Raw genomic sequence first — 15,280 nt, 5'->3', positions numbered from 1 at the left:
TGGGTGTAGTATCACCAGCACCTTCTCCTCCCAATCGGTGTAGGGTATGGGCTCCGGGGGTGTGCCACCGCCAGTAAGATTGGCTCTGGCGTGGTTTTTCGCTCGGATGCCCTTGACCCTGGTCTTAAGGTCATGCCACCGCCTCTGAATGTCGTGCTTGGTCCTCGGCACAGTCCCCGACGCATTCACACGAGTGACGATCCTGTCCCACATGTGGTTCTTTTGCGCCACGGTCGTCTGCTGGACTTGGGCCCCGAAGATGTTGGGCTCCACACGGATAATTTCATCTACCATTACCCGCAACTCTGTCTCCGTGAATTTGGGTTTTTTTTTGGGTGCCATGGTGTGTGGTGCTCAGTGTGTGAGTTGAGTGAGTTGGGAGGTGCAGGTGTGTGGTGTGTGATGTGTAGGATTTGTGTGGTGGGTGTTTGTGTGGTAGGGTGGTGGGTGGGTGTCTTCTATGTGATTTTATGTGAGTTCGCAGTGTCTCGAATGGCCCTCTTGCTGGCAGCAATGCTGTGGTGCAAGGGATTGTGGTTGTGTGGGGGTGTCTTTTTATAGTCGTGTCTCGATGGTTGTTGGCAGTCAGGTGGTAGGTGGGCGTGTTGACTTGTGTGCATTATTGGATAATTGGGACGTGTCATGGTGGCTTGTGCTGGGGGGGGGGGCCTTGTCAATGTTCGTATGTTTGCTTAGGACTTGCGGTGCACTTTCATACATTTGTTAGGCGCTAGGGATGTTGTGCGTGTTGGCCTTCCGCCCTGATGCTGTGGTTCTCGTTGCATTGTTTCCGCCGCGGACGTGGATGGCTGTGAGTTCCGTTGTACGGGCGGATTTATCCTAATTGCGGCCACGGAGTATTCTCAGGGATGGCGGTACATGTTTTATTTTCCGCGGTCATTTCCGTCCGCGGCAGTGGTTGTTCATTGGACTCCGTCCGCCGCGGACGGACTTGGTTGTGTTCCGTCCACCGCGGACGGTGTTGGTTGTGTTCCGTCCGCCGCGGTCGGAGTTTCGTGACATGAATATCCTAATCCCAACCGCGGTTTCTCCGCGGCGCAGCCGGGAGTAAAATTTCCCCCACCATGGCGGACAGTACCCATTTCCGTCCGCCATCCTAATCGGCCCCCAAGTTTGGTGGATACAAAATCGTTTGTATATATTGTGGAAAAACAATAACTTATGGTGACGAAGTATTAATCTCATCAACCTTGCTGGTGACAACCACAAGTGCCCAAAGAAGCCTTAATTTTTTCCAGTTTTTTTTTGCTCCAGTTGAGCCGTTTACAATTTCCTGTTTTTTGTTTGTCCCCATAAAAAATACAAAAAAAATATAAAATTCTTCATAAAAGCCAAAATAAGTAAAAAATGTTCCGAAAAACAATAAAAAAATATAAAACAACAAAAAGAATTAAAAAAACAGTTCTTTTTAGAACTACCTCTAATTTATAAAAAAATGCTACATTTTTAAAAACCTCTGTCATTCTTTTTTCTCCAGGGTACGCGTACCGAAAAAAAAAATTAAAAAAAAATAAAGGAGTAAGCATGAGGGAAGGACACAGAGAGAGTGATGTTAAGAGAAACAGAGGTAGAGGGAGCAACACAGAGGGACTGTTTATTAGATAGTAAGACAGAGAGAAGGTGTAATAGGGTGTAAGTGAGAAAAGGAAAATGAATAAGGGAGCGAAAGAAGGGAAGAGAGAGGAAGAAGACTAAAGCAGAGGTACTGGGAGAATGTGAGTGGGTGTTGAAAGTAAAAGGAAGGACAGTAAAGGATGGGGAATGAGGGGTAGTGACGGAACCGGAGTAAAGGAACAACGGTGAGGGAGGGTGAGAAAAGAGCAGTGAGTGTAAATAAAGAGGGGTGAAAGAGGGTGGATAAAATTGAATAAGGGTAAGACATAGGGAGTGACAGAGAGAAAGGACAGAGAGAGTAAAGGAAGGAGTGAATGAAAGGGTCTGAGTGAAGCAGCAAAGAAAGGTAAGTGAGGGAGTGTGGGTGAACTGTAGGGAGTGAGCATGACGAAAGAGTAGTGACAGAGTGAGGGGACAGAGACAGCGACGGTAAGAGAGACAGAGTGAGGGAACGGAAGTGAGGAACTGTGAGGACAGACGGACTGAGAGAAGGAATGAGAGGAGTGAAGTAAATGAGTAAGGGAATGAGTGAGGAAGCGAAGGAAGGGAACAGAACATAAGGGAAGTAAAGCAAGGGGGACTGAAAGAAGTTGAATGTGGTAGGAGAGTAAGGGAAAGAGGAGTAAACATGGAGGATAAGAATAAGTGAGGGAAGCAGATTAAGGAAACAGGAGTGAGGTAGGGTGAGAAAATAGTAGTGAGGTTAAAGCAAAGGGTGATGACAAACTACATTTTTTTAGTCACACTTACCATATAAATAATGTAACTTTAATTACATTTTTTTACTACACTTTCTATCTGTGAAAGAGAGAAGAAAAAATAAGGTATAATTAGTAAAATATATATTTTAAAATAAAAGATACAAGTGAAGAGGTTAAAAATCATAACACTGTATTAAGAAATAAAGTACGAGTGAAAGACACAGAAAGGGAAATAAAGTAATGTAGAAGGACAAAAAGAGGGTAAAAGAAATAGAAGGAGAGCAAATTACTAAGAGTAAGGCATATAGATTCACTGACAGGGAGGAAGAGAAGAAGAGAGAAATGAACTGAAGGTAAGAAAGATACTAAAAGAATGTGAGTTAGCAAAACTAAATCAGAAAACAGGAGTAAGTAAAAAGAGAATGACTGAGAGGGAAAGGAGTCTGATTGAGGATGCATTTAGAAGAATGAGGAATGGAAGATAACTGAGAGTGAGTGAAGAAGAGTCATAGAGTGAAGGGATGAAGGGAGAGAGGATAATATAGAAGGATTGAGGGAAAAGGAGTGAGGAAGTTAGTAGACATAGAGACTAAGGGAAGGACTGAGTGAAGTGGAGTACAATGTGTGAGGAAAGGAAAATGAGTAAGGGAGCAAAAGAAGGAAAGAGATGAGAAGAGGACTAAAGCAGTGGTACTGAGAGAAAGTGATTCGGTGATGAAAGTAAAGAGAAGGACACTGAAAGATAGGAAATGAGGGGTAGTAATGGAACCGGACTAAAAGAAATGGGGTGAAGAACGATGAGAGAGGAGCAGTGAAGTTGTTGTAAGAGAAATGATAGAAGGTAGATAAACACAAGTGAACATAACACAAGGAGAGTGAGGGACTGAGGACATAGAGGTAGTGAACGGAAAATAGAGAGAAGAGGTAAAAAGAAAGGAGCAAACAAAGATAAGCGAGGGAGAGTGGGTGAGTTATAGTGACAGAGTGCGACAATACTGGTGAGTGAGTAAAGAGGAATTACTAAAAGAACAAAGGAGGAAAAGACGGAAAAGGGAAGTAAAGCAGAGAGACTGAAAGCTGAAAAGTGGTGCAAGGGAGAGAGGGGATGCAGACAGTTGAAATGGAAATGAGGGGTTGTGAAAGAAGTGGAGTAAACGAATGGGTGTGAAACGGAGTGAGAGAAAGGCAGTGTGAGGGAGTAAAGAGAGCTGAAAGAGAGAGGAAAAAGGAATACAATATAAATTACACAATACAAACTATAGAATAATTTGTACAACATGTTAGATAGTTTATTTTTGCTGTTCTCAGAACATATTGAATTTCACTAAAAACAGTGAGTTCAAACTATTCATCATATGACAGCGGGAAAAAAAAACACAATCAAAAAGATTGTGTTTAAAAAAAACATATAAACTTACAAATCACATATGTACACTAATCTTTGATTCACTTACTTTTCCTTTAGGCCAAATAGTACATCATGAAGGTCCTTTTCGTTGGAAGGTACTCTGCTGTTCTCTAAAAATTCCATTTCATCGACTTTCTAGAAGAAAAGCTCCAAGAACATCTGAAATATGTTTAAATGTTTTCATATACTCCTTGTGTTCAGTCATGACTCTTTGCTCATTCCTTCACCTTTCCTTAAGGCCAAATAGTGTCAGATGTATCAGTATATTTTCAAATTACTAAAAACAAACTCTAAAATTACCGTTTTCCCGACGTTCTGAAAGAAAGGCTCAAACAACATTTTCACAATATTTAAATATTCATAATTCCATCTCTGGCTCTCTCATGTTGAACATTTCCTATAATACTGATATCACTTACTATGCGATCCACTTACCGTATCTATATGAGAACTATAATTTTTATATTATCTTCATCACTTTTACTCACAATATAATTTTAAACAGCAGATTAACTTTTATTAACTGCTCCTGTCTTCATAGGCCAATTACCTTTACTTAATTTTTGGTTGTAAAAACACTAGGTATGAATTTTTTAAGTCAAAAGGCAAACGTTGTTTGAAAGTCAAATGAGTAGCATTACAGTTAGTCCAACCTTTTCGACATTTTAAATAAATTGTATAATGCCCTGATGTTGTTGAAGGACCTTCATGATAAATAATAGCTACAGTTGCAAAAGTTCTTCCTGAAATTGATAACTGAGAAGCCACAACATTTTTAATAGAAGTTGTCAATTTAGTTCCATCAGGTCTACATCGTTGGAACATTAAAATGACATACTGACCATAATTTTGTATAAATAATGTGGACAGCATTGCAGACTTACATTGGGTACACACCATATTGTGATCAGCTGCTTTAACTAGATTATTAAAAGGCACTGATTTGCAGTCTGGTAAAGGCAAATATATAAATCTTTCGGTGTCTATTGTAGTACTACTTGATAAACTACAGTTGTCGCAGTCATGCTGCCATTGATAAGAAAGGCTAAAAAGATTTTTTATATCTACACCTTCATATTCCAATACATCAAACATATACATTAAAAATTCCTGAAAATCTTGCTGAAGATTCTGTGAAAATTGTTTTTGACCAGAACATATGTCTAAAAGATTTCGAATTTCTGAAACACTTTCTATTTTTGCTCTATCACTGCTACATTTCTCAAACACAGAATTCAATAAACAGCAGAATGTTTGATCCCGATTTTCAACAATCTGTTCTTGTAAAGTTTGAAGAAAAAAAACAACATTAACCACTACATTAGCATAGCAGTTGACACCAGAACTGTTTTCAAACTGAAATCCAACAACATCTTCAACAGAATCCTTTTCTTTCTGCTTACAATTACAGTGTCATCTACTTTTTGTCTTTTTGCTACTACCTCACTGCAATTATTCTCATTTCTTCTTTTTCGGCCTACCACACGTTTTTCAAACAGAGGATATTGAGGCAAATGTGGAGCATACTCTCTTCTTAACCTATTGTATTCTTTAACACAATCTAGATCTGCACAAATCTTTGTTTCATCACACTCAATCAAGTACAATCCTGATAAAGTTCTGACTTGTGATAATGATACATATGCCATACCCTCTTTAAACACAGAACTTCCAATGTTCACCAAAGCATTATCTACACTTACACCTTGAGATTTATGAATTGTCACCGCATATGCCAAACAAACAGGAAACTGTTTTTGGCGAACATATAAGTCTTTCACAAGCAAAAATCTAGCTGAACAACGACAAATTTGTTCTATTTCGTCAATGCCATCAAATTTAATTTTTAAAATTTCAATTCCATCTCTATTTTTGTAATTCACAAAATCAACAACATGACCCATTGCTCCATTTACCAGACCTCTATCAACATTTAAATTCCTTCTCAAAATGATACGACAATTTAAACACACATTCAGAGTCTTTTCAAAACCAGCAGTTTTAGATATACTCTTCTCTAGTGAATCCAATTTTGATTTCAAATTTTCAGACAAAATAATTGTTGCTCCCATATGCTCTATTTTATCTATAGCTGCCAGTTTCACAATTTCTTCATTTTCTAACTTTAACATTTTTCTGTTGAAGATGGAACATTCTTGCAGAGTTGGCATCAAACATATCCCAGATTTGTTCTCAGTAATTTTCTTAAAAATATTCTCTGGAAGAATGTTTTCATTTGGATACAAATTTGAAATTAATCGTGCATGTAAAGCTTCTTTCCCATGTAATTGTAATTCTGAAGCTTATAAAGCGCATGGTTACACTTACCAGTGTGTCCCCGCGCTGAATAAACCGCTGAGGAACCCGTCCTGGCCTGTTCCTGAGAGGCGCCCAACTCCTGGGCACCCCCCTGGTGAAGCCAGGCATCCTTAGCGATTAGGGCCGGTGTGGAGACGAAGCAAGCTATTGCCCAGAGTTGCAGCATGGGACCCCATGATTAGAGTAGGCACCGTGCCGAGAATTATCGGGTCCGCGGACATTTGAGCTCAAGACCCTGCCGCGATGGGAATTGAACCCTGGTCCCGGGCCAGACCTCTGCATCAGGGTCTGCCGCTCTAATCAGTGAGCCACACTCCTCCACTATGCTCACTTACTTTTCCGATTCTTACATCTTGTAGAATATTTTTATAATCTTCATCCTTTGCCTGTCGCATATTTTGAAGCAGTTCTGCATATTTGAAATTTAACCATATATTAACGTTTCCAATGCTTCCTAGGCACTTCCTGGTATCTTCATGCGTGACCATTTTAAACACTGGTTGTCCTTTCACTGGAGTCAACTGCAGTAGATCTCCAAAAACAATAATGTGTTTTCCTCCGAATAAGACATCATAGTCTGTTCTAAGAATTTCTTGCATTCTCAAATGCACAAAAGCAAGCATTAGATTTGAGACCATGCTTACTTCATCAATGATAAGAAGTTTCATTTTCTTCAGGACTCTGGAAACTTCAGAACAAGCATCTCCAGATAGCTTGTGGTATTGTAATTTGTTATCATGCTCAACTGGTAGCATCAGTAAACGATGTAAAGTAATCCCTTTAATGTTATGTGTTGCCAGCCCAGTTGGAGTGGTAACAACACAAGACAGCGGTGATTCAGTCCTTTTGTGCAGATAAGTTGCAATTGCTTTAATCAGAAAACTTTTTCTAGTTCCCGCTTCTCCACTCACGTACAGTCGGACAGGCTTAAATGATGTACATGAGCACTCTTTTTTCTCATGACTGAATCCATGTTCAACCTGTTCTGTGACTTCATCATATATCTGTTTCTGCTCAAGGTTTAGTTGTTTCACCAAATCTTCTAAGTTAACTACATCATCTTGAGCTTGTTCCATAGCTCTTTCCACCTCATCCATGGCAGTGGCAGCTTCATTTTGGATAATTGGTCCTCCTAGTGGATCCTGACTCAATGAAGTAGAACTCTGACTGTCTTGAGAACTGTCTCTAGCAATCTCTACAGCAATTGTGGCTTCTTGCTCTATTTCTTCGTTCAACATTTGCAGATAATTTGGAAAAACAGGCCATTCTATGGTATCCTTGGTTGCATTAAAAGAATCTTCGTAACAGAGAAAATCTCCAAGTAGTTCCTCTTCTGTACGCCATGGCTTAAAGCGTTGCAAAAGAGCTAAATAGTAAAATTCTCTTTTCTCTGGATTTTCGCAACTCAATTTTCGATGATTAATCAAATGGCCTTTTTTCTGCTTCACTAGACATCCTTCACACCCAATGACAGCATATATTCCATTATTGATATCTTCTCTGATGTTCCTCTTATAAATATAGTTTTGCAGAACTTCATACAAACAACTGTTCTCAAGAGGACTACTTCTATTTGGATAGTATGTATCCAACATGTTTGTCTTCAAAATATCTGTACTGTTTGGTTCTTTCTCCGCCAAATACTCAATTTCTTGTACAGATTTCAAAACTCGGTTTCGTGTTGCAGCAAGGTCTAGACTCGCCCAAATAATTGTTCTAGACTTGGCGTAGAGACTTGCTGATGATAACCGATCAGAACATTCATATGCTCCAATTTCTCGATGCGACAACATCTTCAGACTGAAACTGTATAATTTTTTACTTATACTCTTTTCATGCGAAATGTCCTCCCACATTTCCTTCAGTTCTGTCTTTTCTTTTTTTGTGATGTAAGACGTCACATATCGAGCCACAGCAATAGAGTTGTGAGCAACAAACTGAATATCCATGTTAGCATTCCACATGGACAAAATCACTGGGTTGTAGTCGTTGATGTACTTGGACTCTTCGTTTCTTTTTAAATTGTATGTATTTTTAGGTGATTTCCTCGTTACAGTATGTCGCAGAGAAGACATCAAATTATTTACTCTTCCTTTAGAAATCACTGGTCGTGGAAACCCGAAACGACATTTTGTGTAGAACTTGTCCTTATTTCTGAATTTTCGACGACAGTACTTTCCACAACGATGGGATTGAAAGCGTAAAACTTGTTGCCTTAAACTGTTTTCTTCGGTAGTTTTTGGAACAGAACATGTTGAATACTCTTCAATGAAGCTCATCACTGTCTCATCCGAATCTGTTCCAAATTTGGGTGCATCTTTAATCCACAACAACATATGTATGTGAGGAGCACCTCTCGCTTGATACTCCTTTCTCCAAAAGAAATCCAAAACCTCTCCAAGGGGAGGATTTTTTTTGTTCGTAATAAAAGACATCATAGCTTCAAATCTATGATTGAAATATCTGCATACATTCACTGGATCCAAGAACACAGTTCTCCAGGTGTTTTGAATTCTATATTTTGTATATTTGCATTTGCCTCTTGTAGAACTTGAAGTAAGTCATCGCATGCATACTCAGCACAGCTAAGAGTGAGGAACCATGTAGGAGTTCCTAAGTTTCTTAGCATACATTTCAATTCCCCATGACGACGGAACCAATACTCGTTTGTTCCACGTTGACATGCCATGAGATTGATTAGCTGAGATTCCAAAATACTGTCTTGCAGATTGACTTTCTCCATGAAGTCCCTCGCCGAAACATTTTGCAGATGTGGTCCACTTTTCAGTATATGGTTCACTGCATAAGAAAACCCAGACAAGTCACTTTCATACAGTAGATGAAACAAATAAGGAATGCATTGACGAAACCTTGGATCTTCAGCATATAATCTTAAAGTCCGGTATTCAGATGCAGGAATTTGAAGTGGTAGATCGTCATATCGTCCACCTTGACCTGTTGGAAATAAATGAGGAAAACAACGAGCTTCCAAACTTTCTTCCCATACACTAATGGGACTTCCTTTTGCTGCTTTCATTTGAAACAAGTCAATTGCATTCCCCATTACTTCTTTGGAATGCAAAGGATGAACAGTATAACTTTTTCAATTTGGCCGGCTGAACAATCACTGTCTTCTTCTGCAACTGTTTCCTCTGCTCCAACTCATACATGTTTGTAGTACTCATTGTTTTTGACCAAATACAACGTTGCCTTTTTGACTTTCCTAACATCCACTAAATCTTGCCAGATTTTCTTACTCTTTGTCGGAACCTCATTAACTAGAATAACCAGAGGTTCCTCTTCCACTTTCTCTACACCAATTGTATCAATATTTTTCTTAAAATCTAGAGGCAAATAAACAACTCTTCCCTTTAATCCTCTCTGTAAATTTGAACGAGGCAATTTCCCTATCTTAGGCTCCATGCGAACAATAGCCTGAAAAGGATGCACACATTGAATTAAAATAGATTCATATGTATTTAAATCCATCAATTCAGGAGGAATGTCTACCAACTCAAGATTATTATGAACAGCTCTAGCAGGCATTCTGTTTTCATTTAATTTATTATAACAATATTTACAAATACGCTGATCAGAACTCAAATCAAAAGAATTCTCCACCAACAAATAAGTTGCAAAATCCTTCCACTCATTATTATTTACCTTTTCGCTTTTTACATATAAATCAACTAATCTAGTCTGGTGCTTATAATGAGTTCGTCGACAACACACACAACTAAAATTTGGCCTTTCACTTGATTTCACCTTAAACTTGGAAATTTCCTGGTCAAACTTTTCTGTACTTGAAATCTGTACATTGTCTTCCACATTACCTTGAATTTCTGTGTCAATTTCTACACTGTCCTCTTTTTCACCAAAGTAATTTAACTCAATTTCTTCACAAATGGTCTTCACATCTAATTCAGTTCCATGCAAAAGAGCACTGTTTAACTGTTTTTACTTGTTGCATAATACAACCTTCTCACTAATTTCCTCACTTTAATGATGTACTGCTAACATCCTAAAATGATGAAAAACACTCTGACATACTTTTCTAGAAAGACAAGCCAGTGAATGCCCCTGCAAACCTGTGTTTTCTCTCACTCTGCAAGGATCTAACTCTTGCAACATCTTCATTTTCTGTTTTAGACTTTTCTTACTATATGTCGGTAAGAAATTACTAAGCAAATTGATTGAATCCTGTCGCACACTACAAATACTACTACACTTCCAAGTGTACACAGGACCCTTAGTACGTCTCCCTAAAACTTCATCAGCTAACACCTCTTCTGCACCTCTAGACACAAGTTTCTCTTTTTCAATCGGACAACCGTCTTTCACCTCATATGCTCGACCACTGGTGTCAACTGCATGCACCAAATCGTTCTCCTGGAAGTAACTCTCCTCATTAAAAAATGGCTCACAACTTGAACTATGCATCCATTCTCCTGGAAAAACTTTATAGAAATTAGTTTGATTAATTACTCTTTTGCATCTACTGTTTGATTTGAAAACATCAATTGTCTTGTTAAGTGTCTTAATTCTATTGATTATTAAAATAAATATTTTTTTCTTAACTTCAAAAGCCTGATCAACAATCTTCTCTACACTTTTCTTTTTCTTATAAAAAGCAGCTCTCTCTTTACCTTTCTTAATATTTTTTAACAAGTTTAAAACCACCCTATTGCGAAACATTCGTTTACGAATGTCCCTAAATTGGTTTTGCCTTCTATTACTATACATATTATTCTCTCCTGCTCCAGTAGTAACATTTTTGGGGGGCCTCTCCTTCCTTTTCAAATTTGCTCTCTCCTTCTGTATATTCACATTCTCATCAACATTTTTTTTTGATCTACATATGTTCTGTAAGAAAGACTTAGTTGTCTTACCAGGAGCTTTTTTCCTGTTTTTTGAAGTATTTGTTGTAGAGGAGTGCTTTAATTCCGTTGCTGTTTTTGTTTTTTTCCGCTTGGCATCTTTTCTTCTCCTCTGCCTTGAGGGCATATTTCCTTACTATTGAAATCTTGATTTCAATCTGTGTTAACACCTTGGCTGCTAAGGCTTTTCCCGCTGGGTGCTGATTTATTGAAAACCCCATTGTTCATGACAAGGTCAGCTCGTCATTAGCACAGGATCAGTGCACTGCATGACGAGCTGACCTTGTCATGAGCATGGAACAGGTTAAAGAAAAAAATAACACATTATAGACCACTATTACCAAACAACAAAGCAATGACAATAAGCAAACGATATATAAACACTAGTTTACAACATATCTAAGTTTATATCGCAGCAACTATGTAACTAGGAGTAAGACAGAGAAAAAGAGCTAGAGGAACTAACACAAAAAGACAGAGAGAGTCAGACAAAGAAACAGGTTGAGGGAGTAAAACATAGAGAAGGAGTAAGACAGAGAGAGTGTATAATATGTTGTAAGACAGAGAAAGGATGTAATAGGGAGAGGGAGTAAGTCAAAGAAAGGGAGAAAGGGAGTAAGTCAGAAAAAGGGTATAACAGGGTGGAAGACAGAGAGAGGGTGTAAGAGGATGTAAGACAGAGAGAGGGTGTTAGAAGGTGAGAGGATGTAAAAGAGACTAAAACAGAGAGAGACTGTAAAAGGGAGAGAGAGAGAGTACGTTTGAGAGAGGGTGTAAGAGGAAGTAAATCAGAGAGAGGATGTAACAAGGAGTAAGTCAGACAGAGGGTGTAACACGAAGAGAGGAAGAGAATAAAAAAGTCAGAAAGAGGGAGAGAGGGTGTAAAACAGACAAAAGGTGTAATAGGGAGTAACTCTGGGAGAGAATGTTACAAAGATAAAGGTTGTAAGACGGAGTAAATCAGGAAGAGGATGTAAGAGAAAGTATGACTTACAAATTGCTGTAAAAAAGAGAGAGAGGGAATAAATTAGAGACAGGGTGTAAGAGAAAGTAAGTCAAAGAGAGAGTGTAACAGAGTGTAACATAGAGTCAGGATGTAAAAAGGAATAAGTCAGAGAGAGGGTGTTAGAAGGGGACAGGTGGAAAAATAGAGTAAGTCAGGAAGAGAATATAATAGAGACTAATACATTGTTGATAATCCTTGGCAAAGAAATGTTGGTGCATAAAGGAATTGTATTTTCTAAATGAGGGAGGTTTCAGTAGTGTAATGAAATGTTTATACATATGACCTGTGCTCTGTTTTGTAAATGTTATTTAAAAAAAGATTTCCGGCACATGAATTAGTTTTACATTATTGACAAGGATTAGATAGTACCTGCATGATTAAAAAAATATATTAGCACATTTCACAATAATGTCACCTGTGTTTCCTCAGATTAGTAAGCAGATTGTGCAGATGAGGTGAGGCCTGTCCAGGGGTGCAGAGGACGTAAGTCCTGTGTCCAACAGTGCTGTGGACAGGACTCACCTCCTCTGACCCTTAGACAAGCCTCACCTCCTCCATGCCCCCTGAACAGGCCTCAATCTATTGGGTATAATAGATGGTAACAGGATGCAAATGAGGTGAGACCTGACCAGGAGTACAGATGAGGTCAGGCCTGTCCTGGGGAGCAGAGGTGTTGAGGCCTGTGTCTAAGAGGGCAGTGGAATGGTCTTCATGAAGCCTCTACCCCACTGTACTCTTAGGCACAGGCCTCACCTCCTTTGCACCCCTGGACAGGCCTCTGTCCCACTACACTCTTGAACACAGGCCTCATCTCCTCTGCACCCGTGGACAAGCCTCAACTCATCTGCAACCCTGAACAGGCCTCACCTCCTCTGCACCCCTGGACATGCCTCACCTCATCTGCACAATCTACTTCCTAATCTGAGGAAACACAGGTGAAATGACTGTGAAAGGTTCAAATATATCTATTTAATCTTGCAGACACTATTTATTCTTTCCCAAAAATGTAAAAGCCATTAATTTGCCCCAAAATCGTTTTTTAAATAAGATTTAGGAAACAGAGCGCAGGTCCTATGTACAAGCATTCCATTTCACTACTGAAACCTCACGATTTTACAAAATACAATTCCTCACTCTTGCAAAGATTGATACCAAACATTATCAAAAACCATGACACAAACCAACAAGCAAAAAGCACAATCTACTTCCTAATCTGAGGTAACACAGGTGACATGATTGCGAAAGGTTCAAATATATTTATTTAATCTTGCAGACACTATTTATTCCTTCTCAAAAATGTAAAAGCTATTCATTTGCCCCAAAATCGTTTTTCCAATAACATTCAAGAAACAGAGCTCTCGTCCTATGTACAAGCATTCAATTAGTAAGCAGATTGTGCAGATGAGTTGAGGCCTGTCCAGGGGTGCAGAGGAGGTAAGTCCTGTGTCCAAGAGTGTTGTGGACAGGACTCACCTCCTCTTACCCCTATACAAGCCTCACCTCCTCAGTGCCCCCTGGACAGGCCTCAATCTATTGGGTAAAATAGATAGTAACAGGATGCAGATGAGGTGAGACCTGACCGGGAGTACAGATGAGGTCAGGCCTGTCCTGGGGAGCAGAGGTGTTGAGGCCTGTGTCTAAGAGGGCAATTGAATGGACTTCATGAAGCCTCTACCCCACTGCACTCTTAGACACAGGCCTCACCTCCTTTGCACCCCTGGACAGGCCTCTCTCCCACTACACTCTTGAACACAGGCCTCATCTCCTCTGCACCCGTGGACAAGCCTCAACTCATCTGCAACCCTGAACAGGCCTCACCTCATCTGCACCCCTGGACAGGCCTCACCTCATCTACACCCCTGGACAGGCCTCACCTTATCTGCACCCTGTTACCATCTATTATACCCAATAGATTGAGGCCTGTCCAGGGGGCACGGATGAGGTGAGGCTTGTCCAAGTGTCAGAGGAGATGAGTCCTCTCCACTGCACTCTTGGATACAGGCCTCACCTCCTCTGCACCCCTGGACATACCTCACCTCATCTGCACAATCTACTTCCTAATCTGAGGAAACACAGGTGACATGATTGTGAAAGGTTCAAATATATCTATTTAATCTTGCAGACACTATTTATTCCTTCTCAAAAATGTAAACGCTATTCATTTGCCCCAAAATCGTTTTTCCAATAACATTCAAGAAACAGAGCGCTCGTCCTATGTACAAGCATTCGATTAGTAAGCAGATTGTGCAGATGAGGTGAGGCCTGTCCAGGGGTGCGGAGGAGGTAAGTCCTGTGTCCAAGAGTGCTGTGGACAGGACTTACCTCCTCTGACCCCTATACAAGCCTCACCTCCTCCGTGCCCCCTGGACAGGCCTCAATCTATTGGGTAAAATAGATAGTAACAGGATGCAGATGAGGTGAGACCTGACCAGGAGTACAGATGAGGTCAGGCCTGTCCTGGGGAGCAGAGGTGTTGAGGCCTGTGTCTAAGAGGGCAGTGGAATGGACTTCATGAAACCTCTCCCCCACTGCACTCTTAGACACAGGCTCCACCTCCTTTCCTCTATCTTACAAATGTTGATACCAAGCATTATCAAAAAACATGACACAAACCAACAAGAACGAATCTCATTCTGCTTCCTAATCTGAGAAAAAACAGGTGACATCATTGTGAAAAGTTCAAATATATTTATTTAATCATGCAGACACTATTTATTCCTTCTCAAAAATGTAAAAGCCATCCATTTGCCCCAAAATCGTTTTTTAAATAACATTTAAGAAACAGTGTGCAGGTCCTATGTAAAAGCATTCAATTTCACTACTGAAAAATCACTATTTTACAAAATACAATTCCTCTCTCTTGCAAACATTGATACCAAACATTATCAAAAACCATGACACAAACCAACAAGAAAAAAGCACAATCTGCTTCCTAATCTGAGGTAACACAGGTGACATGATTGTGAAAGGTTCAAATATATTTATTTAATCATGCAGACACTATGTATTCCTTCTCAAAAATGTAAAAGCCATTCATTTGCCCCAAAATTGTTTTTTAAATAACATTTAAGAAACAGTGTGCAGGTCCTATGTACAAGCATTCAATTTCACTACTGAAACATCACTATTTTACAAAATACAATTCCTCTATCTTGCAAATGTTGATACCAAGCATTATCAAAAAACATGACACAAACCAACAAGAAAGAATCTCAATCTGCTTCCTAATCTGAGGTAACACAGGTGACATCATTGTGAAAAGTTCAAATATATTTATTTAATCATGCAGACACTATTTATTCATTCTCAAAAATGTAAAATGCATTCATTTGTC

The sequence above is a fragment of the Lissotriton helveticus genome, chromosome 4_1 (genome assembly GCF_964261635.1).
Source record: "Lissotriton helveticus chromosome 4_1, aLisHel1.1, whole genome shotgun sequence".
Taxonomy (NCBI): Eukaryota; Metazoa; Chordata; class Amphibia; order Caudata; family Salamandridae; genus Lissotriton; species Lissotriton helveticus.
Note: the sequence above shows the minus strand (reverse complement) of the source record.